The sequence below is a fragment of the Populus nigra genome, chromosome 7, assembly GCF_951802175.1.
Source record: "Populus nigra chromosome 7, ddPopNigr1.1, whole genome shotgun sequence".
Taxonomy (NCBI): domain Eukaryota; kingdom Viridiplantae; phylum Streptophyta; class Magnoliopsida; order Malpighiales; family Salicaceae; genus Populus; species Populus nigra.
The window spans coordinates 7,464,577-7,477,371 of record NC_084858.1 but is presented as its reverse complement, the minus strand read 5'-3'; positions in this window follow the sequence as shown (position 1 = coordinate 7,477,371).

The window sequence follows — 12,795 nt, the reverse complement described above, 5'->3', positions numbered from 1 at the left end:
TTGTCTTAAGAATGCAAAACTATAGTGCTGTAGCTGAATGTTCTGTTGTACTAACACAAGAAAGAAAGAAGGATGCCAAAGCATACAACTAAGAGATTCCGCTATGCTCAGTGATGGCGAGTTGTTCGAATTCTGCCATGAGTTGTGATGTCATTGTTTAATTCTATTACAGACATTAAACATCCATTCCTCCTCTTCTTCTATCATCACTTGGAAGTAATATATGGCTTTTAAGTCTAACAAGGCTAATCAAACCTAAATTTCAAACTAGAATCAATCAGTTTGGTTAAGCGGATAGTTTCCATTACTAATTCTGTAAAGTGTTTTGCTTTTGCAAGGCACTCCTGTAGGGAAAAGAGGGGCATTTCACCATGCATGCAGCCTAACTTTATTAAAAGGCTAGCACTGTGTATTATAAAGGAGACCCACATGGAAATTATGACAACCCTGCCTTTTCCTCTCTCTATTCTCTGGGATTTGTTAGCTAGCGAGGAAAATAAATATTCGAGGGAGGATAAGTTGGCCATGACCTTGGATATATGCACTAATGAATGAAATTCTCCATGACCATGGAGAATAATAATTTCCTAAACAAAAAACTTGTCTCATTTACAATGACTATTGTGATGATAACGATGATAATGATAGGACGCCAATGGTTTTTGGTGATATCCTTGATGATAGCTTCATCAAGCATGGTTGTTGGTGAAAATGATGGCAGCTCTGATTACCTTGAAGTGTTAATTTGCAGTTTCATGATATAATTTGGGGCTCTCAAAATTGTATCAAATGCAAGCCCGTTGTGATGATTGATCTCAGCTAAGTCCAGAACTACTCCTGCAATAACTCATAAATCTTGGTTTCCTAAACAGGCAGACGTTTCTTTTCCTAGGCGCTGCTTGATAATTTCTCCACAACTGTCCTCTTGTACATTTTTAAAGCTCCGTGTTGACTTTCTACCCAGAGCCAGAGACAGAACGAGGAAAAACATGCTACAGCTTTTTCCATAGCTCGTGCCTTTGAAGAAGACAACTCATCAACTTGCTTGCATTTATATCATTTTAACCGGCGACTTCCACTCTACTTTTCTGGGTTTTCTTGCACAGTCGTTGTCATCACTGTTACCGGCAGGATTGTTATTTTCACTTGATATGTAATATCTTGCTGCATGGAAATTCACTGCATTCATGAACTTTTTCCTCTTTATATTGAATTCATGATAATTTTGTACAGCAGATGTAAAAAGTACGAAAAATTAAAATTATATTATATTAATGTATTTTTAATTAAAAAGCATTTTGCACGAATTATTAGAGTATGTTTGGAAGGTGGGAGTATGATTGAAGTTGTTTTTCAAAATATTTTTACTTGAAAATATATCAAAATAATATTTTTTTTATTTTTTAAAAATTATTTTATATATCAGCGAATCAAAATAATTTAAAAACACCAAAAAAATATTAATTTAAAATAAAATAATTTTAAAATTTTAAAAATTTTAAAAACACTTTTAAAACACAAATACAAATAAAAGTCCCTACTTAAAAAATATCAAATCAGCAATGAGGAAAGTTGATGCCTTAAGCAAAAGGTATCATACCTTTTGCCCACTTGCAACATGATTTGATACTCCTAAACATTAAAATAAATAAAAAAGCAATGTAATGAAATATTTTATAATTAAGAGCAATCATGAAGAAGTTAATTGCAAAAGGTTTTTCATCATTAAACCAAGCTAAATATTTTATTAAATAAATGACAAAAAAAACTGGAGAATAAAAATAAAAAATGGGACTAAAATAATTTTTTTAAAAAATTACAATAACTAAAATAAAAATTAATCAAGATCCCCGCTACACTAGAGCAAGTTTTTCATGAAGCATTTGATCCTATTACATTATGAATTTAAATATCACTATATTTTTTATACAATTACTCATAATTAATTAACATTCTATATATGCACGCACGCATCACTTTGTTGCTTGACAAATTAAGAAAGACAATCTCATTTTGTCTCAGGTGAGTTCACTCGATTACCTCTCTCTTGATCAATTTCCCTTTTCGGCTCTGGTATTGCTAGCTTGGTCCAAACCTTTTGACTGGCTTTCCATGGAGAATATATATGATCTTCATAGAGAATCAAGCACTACTTGAATTCCAAAGCTTAGGTAATACTCAAGTGAAAGCATTCCCAAGCAACAATGATTTTGAAAGTCGAAGAAGACAAGTCAGGAAATGTTGTTTAAGCTGGTAAAATCATTCAGCATCATATCATGCAATTTAAAAAAAAATATTGTAAAATAAAAACACTAGTAATGTATTTTTCAAGGACTGGTCATATTTAATATGTCGTGAAATTTGGTTGGTGCATGAAGTTCTAACACCAAAGATGTTAGTGGTGCGCCATATGGTCAACAACGACACGAGCCCACAGTGTTGACTGACCGGCATTTATTATTCATCTTTTCTTTACACATTCTGACAGCCGATTTCCATGACTTGTTGAAATCAAACGACCGACCAAGTCAACCGCCGACAGAGATTATTGTGTGAAAGAAAGGGCTATTTTTGGCTTTTAACATAATTTAAAAAATAATTCATTAAATAACACAATTTAAAAAAAAAAAGTTGATTAGCATATTTTTACATGTCGGCGATTAGAAAACATGACTTCCATAGTTCATCATCGATAATCTATAATAGTGATATTTTTAAAACATATTAAATGGATAGGAGAAAAAAAAAAATATTTGTTGGTGACCTTCTTTGATTTCGTTGAATTTATCTCGTCGAAATCTTTTCGAGGATATTAATGATGTCGTAATTGGAGTTTCGTTTTATCACTGAGATTTTTTTCTTTTTTTTTTATTTTTCTCTCTTCTTTTTTCGTACTCATTTAATATTTTTTAACATAATATCATTATTCTGAATAATAGTAAACTATAAAAATCACATTTTTAAACCGTGACATATATAATTTATGTTATTTCACCTATTTTTCTTTCAATTGTGATATTTCATCAACATTTTTAATTAACTTTGCTAATTTAAAAAAAATCAAAAGAAATGCTTCGTGCTTGACTTTTTTTTGATGTCGTTGGATTTATCTCATTGAAATCTTTTTGATGGTATTATTTATGTCGTAACCGAAGTTTCGTTGTATCACTAAGATCTTTTTCTTTCTTTATTTATTTTTCTCTCTTCTTTTTTCCTACTCATTTAATATTTTTTAAGAGAATACCATTATTCTGAATAATAGTAAACTATAAAAATAAAAAATTTAAATCGTGACACATAATTTATGTTATTTCACCTATTTTTCTTTCAATTGTGATATTTCGTCAACATTATTAATTAACTTTGCTAATTTAAAAAAAAATCAAATGAAATACTTTGTGCTTAACTCTTTTTTTATATCGTTGGATTTATGTCGTCGAAATCTTTTCAATGATATTAATGATATTGTAATCGGAGTTTCGTTATTTTATTAAGATCTTTTTCTTTCATTATTTTTATTTTTCTCTCTTCTTTTTTCCTACTCATTTAATATTTTTTTTAAGAGAATACCATTATTCTGAATAATAGTAAACTATAAAAATCGTGACATATATAATTTATGTTATTTCACCTAATTTTCTTTCATTTTTCTTTCAATTGTGATATTTCATAACATTTTTAATTAACTTTGCTAATTTTTTTTAAAAAAAGAAAAGAAATGCTTCTTGCTTAACTCTTTTTTGACGTCATTGGATTTATCTAAATAATATAAAAAACTAGACGCAGGAAAGCCCAACATAATTCAAGAATCCAATTCTCAAGAACACAAACAATTGCATAATTTTATCATATTGGATCACAGGGAAGATAGCTAAGAAAGATGGCGTTTGTAATGATGTCAAGAGCAATGAAATGTCGCCATTCCTCTTTCTGCATTTAACTTTGTCACACAGAGTTGCTTAAATTTTCATGTGTTGTGCCCAAGGCAAGAACAGTCCCTAAAGCACATGCACGCTAAGAAACTTTATGAATCAAGTTTCAGAGAGATATCAGCCATTCAACTTACCCTAAATTGCTTCGTATTTTTTAAACCATGGACCACAGACGAGGTAAATTTCATCAACATAATAGGGGAAAAAGAACTCTCTACTTCGTTGCAACATCCAGTTCCAGTAGGGCTTCCGTTCAAATAGCACAGGAGTCGCTTGTCTTCATTCCCACCGTTCTACAGAATGAAACAATGATGTTTCTTAACCGAGCAGTCAATTTGCTTACCAGGAAAAATACAGAGCAGACATTTTGATCACAAGGCTTCAGAAATTGTGTTATTCGAGTTTCCTCATTTCCCACGTTTTTAGAAACCTAGCATTCCTTGTTACCGAGCAAATGGCGATAAGAGACCGGATTAGAACCTGAAACACTATGGACGATCACTTCATGTGGTTGAGAATGAAGTTTCCAGAGTGTGTAATTTTCTGTAGCATAAAACTCCGTATCTGCATAAAAAAAAAAGCAATTGGAACAGAATAACACTGCTAAAAACAGTTGCTATTAGCATATGAACTTAGCAACGGATAATTTTGTTACTAAATTCAGTAACAAATTTACAACGAATTACATATATATTATTTTTTTAATATTAGCAACAAACTTTAGCAACGGAAAAATCCGTTACTAAAGACAACGTAAAGTTTGCAACGGATTATCTGTTGCTAATTGAAAAAATAATTATTTAAATGTTAATATAAAACCAAAATTATATAGACCGTTAATTACTTTTGATATGATAAAATCTCAACCGTTTAATTTTGCTAATATTACTAATTCAACACCTGCAATATACCCCCCCTCATTTCTAAACAGAAAAAACAAAACCAACAGTTGAAAATTAATTAATTCTCAGTCTCCTTCGTCCCTAATAACATCCATAACTGTAGAAAAATCACCCTCTCTTCATCGATTTGATTTTCCTTTTGTCCCAAACTTTTCATCTTCTTCTCATTCGTCTTCAGCATCGTTAATTTTTTCTTTTTCATCTTCTTCTCCTTCATCTTAACAGTTTTAATCTTTCTCTATAAACCACCACAAACACAGACCCATGGCAACATCGCACCAGACCTATGGGTTTTGCACTCTCTTCTTCAATAAATCAGGTAATTAATTTAGGATTTATGTTTTTCTCCGTTGCAATTTAACTTACACTAACAAGTTTTAACCTAACTTTCACAATCTCAGGTGTTGCTCTGTCGTGTAGATTCATCTCGCTCATCTATAACTCAAGAACACAAGTAACAATTTTTTTTTTATCGATACTTTGAATAATGGTTTTAGGCTATTAATTCGATAATATAAGGTTTATGAGATGTTTTTACCATGATCTATAACCTAATTATGCATGTTTAATTGAAAATTTATCAAAACTCTCAATTTAATTTTTAGGGTTACGGTTCATAAATTGAATGATTTTAGGCAACTGGACCAATGCTAGTAATTCATGTGTCTGGAAGAGAGTGATTGATGAAAATTATGCATGTTTAATTGAAAATTTATCAAAATCCCCAATTTATTTTTTAACAATTAGTCTTCTTGATGCTGGGTGTTCTTTAGGAGCAAGGTGGCTGGTTGAATTGAGTGTTGTTAATGTACTTTAGAAACGTTTTATCTGTCATAGCTAACAGTATCTTTCTGTCTAAGAACTGATGTTTTTCTTACTCATTGGTTTATTGATCCAGTCATTGTTAAATTTATCTCTGTGCTTGATGTTTCGAGGTAAAAATCATTTAGAATCCACAGTTTATAAACATGGAATCTTATAGCAGCTACTGTTTTGATTGGCTTTTTTACGGAGGGTCTTATATTCACGAGAACCATTTGGGTTATGTTTTCATATTGCTCCATGGATCACATGTCGGCCAAAGTTTTACATGGTATGAACTTGTGTATCACTTCAAGTAAAAATTAACTTCTTCAATCAGGTGTTAGCTCTGCAGTTTTTTTGTGTAATTTATTTTTCATGCCTTGAGAGATCCATTGCCAGTTTGGACTTGTATGCATTCCTTTGAGTATTTAATGTTAGAAAATTGTTTTTATTTTATTTTTATGCATTTTTTGCAAGTAGGATAGACTCCTGCATTAATTAAGTTTAGAATTCTTTATGGTGGTGGGTGGTCGATTTAGGAGCTACCAGTGCTGATATTATTTCAGTTTTTCATGGTTTAACTTGGATTTGTTTTAAAGACTAGCAATGGTTATAGCTAGATGGGTTTAACATACTGTTTATGTTTTTTATTTTTCCAGCAATATAAATGGCTTATTGGATCACAATATAAACCATAGAGTTGGCTAAGTTTGATTGGGTTGTAATAAGAAAACCTTCACCGGCCATTGGTTCTTGGGGCTTAGATAAGTCTATTTTGCTCCATTTTTTAATTGTTGCTTCATTATATCATGCTTAATTTGTCTGTTGAAAATGATCTTAATTATTTTGTCAACATTTACCTATGATTCCTTAAAGTCTGGATCTGGCACTGAAAAGATTTTTAACTATAAGAATGTCAAATGGATAATGGTGATTTCAATAATGTTTAATGAGGTTGCTGAATTTATCTGCTGTCTGATTGATTTTTTTCTCTCATAATAATTTGTTCCATATCATTACAGATATCATAAGTGGTAAATAGTATTAAAGACCTGATTGATAATAATCGAGAAACAGGAACTGGACCAATGGGTATGTTTGACGAGTTCTTACTTGGGCTATTATTTTATTATTTTTACTTTTATGTTGGTGATTTTTTGAAGGTGTCCCCGTGAATGTTTCCTGCAAAAATTCATGCCCATGGTGCTGTTGCTATGATAATCATACTTATCACCATCATACCATACTTGTCCTATGTTGTCATGTTGGGCACTGAATTATTTATTTACTTATTTTGTTTAAGAGAGTTTGGCCAAGTTCCCTCAGAGGACAGGTTCTTTATCTGGGTTCCATAGTCAAGCTCCACAGCCTGAGGGACAGCAGCAACAACTACAAACAATACCCCAGAACTCAAATAGTGATCGAAGTTCAGCCCAAGTCCCAATGCAAATCACTACTAGCAATGGTATGGCTAGGGTAAATAACTCACTCACCACAGCATCTACAACCACGACTGCCAGCACTATTGTGGGGCTTCTCCACCAAAATTCAATGAATTCAAGACACCAAAATTCTATGAATAATGCAAGTAGTTCCTATGGAGGAAATTTTGTTCAGATTCCATCTCCTGGTTACTCCACCTTGACCAATATATCCTGATTCATCTTGTGTCGATCCACAATATCATGGTTCATCTCCGCAACCAGCACCATGATTGTATCTTTTGTTGTTTTTTTTATTGTAATTCGACTTATTTGTATTAATGCAAGTTTAACTAAATTTTTATAGTATGAATATTATTTTTATTCCATTTTTTATTAGTGATACAATTATTTTTAATATTAATTTATGTTGGTTATATATATTCCACAATTTTTAAAATATCCATAAATAATTAATTAAACAAATTAAAAGTCATTTTGATAAATAAATAAAAAATTAATTTAATAAAAATAATATAGTCAGCAACGGATTATCCGTTGCTAATTGTAAATAATTCATCAATCAGCAATGGATAATCCGTTGCTGATTCACAAAACCAGCAACGGATTTAAATCCGTTGCTAATTTTAGCAACAAAAAATCTGTTGCTGATTGTAAGCAACAGAATTTCCGTTGCTCAAAAATTAACAATGACAAATTTGCATCCGATATTTGCCAATGTTGATTCCGTTGCTAAATTATTTTAGCAACGGATCTTAATGTTATTTGCAACGGAGTAATTAGTTGTTAATTACTACAATTTTTTAGTAGTGTTATCCAAGCTCATTAACTATTCGGTGTTCTAATTACAACTAGATATTCTTTCATATGCAGTGTCTAAGAATGTTCATGCAAAGAATGACTCGTAAAATCAACAAAACAACTTCTAGGACAGTGACATGGACCTGCATGCTAGCACTTGGTTTAGATGCACGACAAAACTGCCAGTGTGCAGGTTAATCTCCCTTACTTGGGTTGTACCTTTAACAGATCTCGCAGGATTTAAAGAAGCTGAAATAACAGGACCAGGTGGAGGGCCATTTGAGCAGCAGCAACTTTATTATCTTTTACCGAGCCGACAGCTGATGCTGGCAAAGGCTTTTTCAAATTGGATTCTTTATTCTTGGATCCCGATGGAACCTGAACTGCAGCATAAGCTTCTTCCTGTGTCACTCACTGGCCTGTCACATAAATTCTGAGTTAATATACATAACTAGCAAACATCTTAAAATGATGACGAGGACAGAAGGGGAAACCAGAGAAGACCAAGTAGAATTCCATTATATAACCCTGTGCCTATAGCATCAGAATAGTACTAAAAGCGTGAGTTTGGATCATAGTGTAAACCATTGCTTTGATTGTAGTAATAGCCTGAAGTGCTGTTATACTCCCACTCTGTCATCATTCAAAGCTGTATCAATTTGAACACTAAAACAATCAAGACAATGAAATTTCAAATGCTGCTATTGGGACAGTGGCTGATTGAAACATCAGACGGGTGTGCGAACAACCAAATAAAGCACAATACTAGTACATTGCAGCAAACATACAATTACCTCACACAACGTATCAGATGGGTGTGATAACAACCACAACAAAGCATACTGCTAGTATATTTAGCAAAAATACAAGTACCTCACACAACCAAACATTGGGAATATCCTCAACAAAATAAAGTAAAATGCTAACTGTAAATTGCACACAATTCTCGCCAGCTTATAAGGCGTTCTCTCTGTTAGCAGTAGACACTCTGACGGCAGTAACCATGGTGTGAGTAGATGGAGTGATAAGGTGACTCAAGAATATGGGAGAAATAAGGATGAACACTCACACTCTACTGTCAGCAACATCCCCATAATTAGTGGATAAATGTTAGGAGAGAAAGAAGTTCAAAAGGCAACAAACTCTACCCAACATGGGAGTCTAATATGATAAGGAAACAGCAGCTACAGGAGTGATTGATATACAATCAAAATCTATCTATAGGAAGCACACAAGAGCAGAATTCTTATGCACAATGGAAAAGATCATCCACAAGGATAAGGATAAGACTCATCTTCCTTATCCTTGTAGATAAAGTAGAGATGTAATGTATACCTATATATATACATAAGAAAAACTCATTCTGAATGTAATTGAGAGAAAGGAATTATAGTGCTCACGTTAATAAAACAAACAACACAATTATTGTTGTTCTGTCCTCTTTCTCCAAAACAATCTCTCCAAATTCAATTTTTCTTCTTGGTATCAGAGCTTGTGTGAGCACATTCTAGCCAAACAACACAATGACCTCACTTTCTCTCAATGTTGGTAACTTCGTTACTCTCAAGCTAAATCCAACAAATTACCCTTTGTGGCGTGAACAAGCACTGGCACTAGCAGAAAGCCAGGAACTTGTCGGCCACCTTACAGATGAAGAACCAGCCCCCACCAAATATACTACACAAGATTTAGCCACCAACACAGAACACTCTACACCAATGCTATCTAATGAATACATCTCCTGGCGCAAGTCAGACCGACTTCTACGAGGATGGATCATTGGCACTCTATCAGAAGAAGCCCTCAGCATTGTTGTTGGAGTAGAAACAACATATGACGTCTGGGAAGCACTCAAGAATGCCTATGCAAAAGACTCTCAAGAAAGAGAGTTTACTCTTCGTCAACAGATGACATACTTCCGCAAACATGAAGACAAAAACATGGATGAACACATTTGCAGATTCAAAAGCTTGTGTGACAGTCTTGCTGCAATAGGAAAACCAGTTCCTGACAAAGAAAAGGTGTTCTGTCTCCTCACAAGCCTTGGTCCACAATATGAAACCTTCACCACAACTATGCTGAAACCCCCAAGACCAACCTATCCAAAACTAGTATCCCATCTTCAGAACTTTGATCAGAGACGCAGCTGGTTTTTGTCTCAAACAGATATTGCACACACACAGAGTCATCAACAACTTGCTTTCTATGGACAACATCGTCAACAACGCTCTCAACAACCATCGTCAATCTATCGTGGCAACACATCAAAATTCACTTCAAATGGGAGAGGCTTCCAAGCACAACAATACAGGGAACACAATAGAATCCCCACCACAGCAGACACACAACGACGTCCTCCACCCCCAGGAGAACGCCGGATGACACAAACAGAAAGAGACAATTTTCGCAATGAAAAATGTCAATATTGTGGGACAGAAGGCCACATTGCCAAGATATGTTGGTGGATACCGAAGAAATCTTTCAACAATGAAGAAATCCCACACGCACTTGCAGCTTTAACTATGGACAACACTTTAGCAGAAACAGAATGGACAACTGATACAGGTGCCTCCAACCATATGACAGGACAATCAGGTATGTTAACCAACCTTCGTAAATATAAGGGAGCTGACTCTGTAATTATAGGAAATGGATCCTCAATACCAATCCTTGGTATTGGGGATACACAAATTAAACAGCAGAAAATTGCTTTACCTCTTCGAGATGTCTTATTAGTCCCTACGCTAACGAAAAATTTACTATCGGTAAGTCAATTGACTAAGCAATTTCCTGTTAACTGTGAGTTTTCTAACGTTGATTTTTGTGTCAAAGAACGAAAGACAGGACAACCAGTAATCACAGGGACTCGCAAGGGTGATCTTTATGTCCTTCCGACTTCACCAGAACTATATTTCTCAACTAGATTTAGAACAGGTTCTGCTGAAGTGTGGCACCAGCGTCTAGGACACCCACAATTCTTAGCTTTACAATTGTTGAAAAATAAGGGCTTGATAGATGTAACGGGAACGTTGAAATCCAAGCATCTATGTGATAGTTGTCAATTAGGAAAACTGAGCAGATTACCGTTCTCATGTTCGGAAAATTCTAGCACTGGTATTTTTGATAAAATTCATTGTGACTTATGGGGACCTTCTCCTGTTTTATCCGTTGGTAAATTTCGATATTATGCATGTTTAGTAGATGATTTTTTGAAATATACATGGATTATACCCTTGCGACATAAGTCTGATTTTGTGAATGAATATTTTGCCTTTGAACAATATGTTAACCTGCAGTTCAACAAAAAAATTAAAATTTTCCACTCGAATGGAGGTGGAGAATTTGTCAACTCCAAGCTTACATCTCATTTCCATACATCAGGTATTATCCATCAAATTTCATGTCCATATACACTTGAACAAACAGGTATCGTAGAGAGACGACACAGAATTATATGAGAATTAGGAATGACTATGTTATTCCACAGTGGAGTACCCTTATTTTTGTGGGTAGAAGCATTTACAACAGCAGTACATCTCCTAAATAGGTTGCCTTCATCTACACTAAACTCAGAAACTCCATATTTCAAAATGCATGGTTCTCACCCGGACTATTCTTCATTACGTGTGTTTGGCTCAAAATGTTTTCCATATACATGGGACACACGAGGGCACAAGTTTGATCCAAAAACAGTTCTCTGTGTGTTCATTGGTTACAGCACAGCACATAAAGGGTACAAGTGCTATCATCCACCCAGCAAAAAAATATTAGTCTCACGTCATGTTGTCTTTGATGAAACAATGTTTCCATACAAACCATCAACCACCATTCAGCCATCATCACATACATTTAAAATCTTTGACACATGGATACCTCACATTTCTCAAAGTGTTTCAGGAAATATAGAGAACAAGGAAACAACCCCAAGCTGCAGCCCTCTGCCAGGAATTACACATGAGCAAAATACGCCTGCCATACAGCTTCCCCAAGACAGCAGACTACAACCAGGGGGGTCTCCTGCACCACCACAGGTTGAGGGAGAGCAGTCAGCTGAAGATATGTATCTACAAGAACAGGAAAGCTATCCTACAACAGGGACAGCAGTAGCAGTGTATCCTGTAACAGATCGTGTAGCAGCAGAAACAAGCTCTGAAGCAGCAACAGAGTTTACAACAGCAGATTCTACAGCAGAAGCAATGCTAGAATCCATAACAGATGTTGCAACAAATCTCACAGCAACAGGGATAATAACAGATCCTACAGCAGTAGATTCTCCAGCAATAACAGACTCTGCCCCAATCGTGACAGTCTCCGCAACAGACCCTGCAAAAATAGCATCCGAGGCAGCTACAACTCATCACCCAATGATCACTCGTTCCCAATCAACAGAACAGGCAAAAGCCTCACGAGCAGAACCTACATCAACAATTCTACAGCAGTCTCAAGGACAAGACTCTCACACTATGGTTACACGATTTCAACGTGGAGTTGTAAAACCAAATCCAAAGTATGCCTTGACATCCATAGCTTCTCAAAGTGTACCCAGGGAACCAAAAAATGTTCAAACAGCTCTGGCTCATCTTGGTTGGAAAACTGCAATGGAAGAAGAATTTGCTGCCCTACAGCTAAATCAGACATGGACCCTTGTTCCACGCACCCCGGACCTACATATAATTGGCTCTAAATGGGTGTTTAAGACAAAACTGAAACCCGATGGATCCTTAGACAGACTAAAGGCTCGTGTTGTTGCAAAAGGGTATCATCAGATTGATGGAATTGACTACACTGAAACCTTCTCTCCAGTTGTCAAACCGGGCACCATACGAATGATTATCAGTACATCACTAATTCAAGGATGGCCTATTCGACAACTTGACGTAAAGAATGCCTTCTTGCATGGTAACATCACTGAAG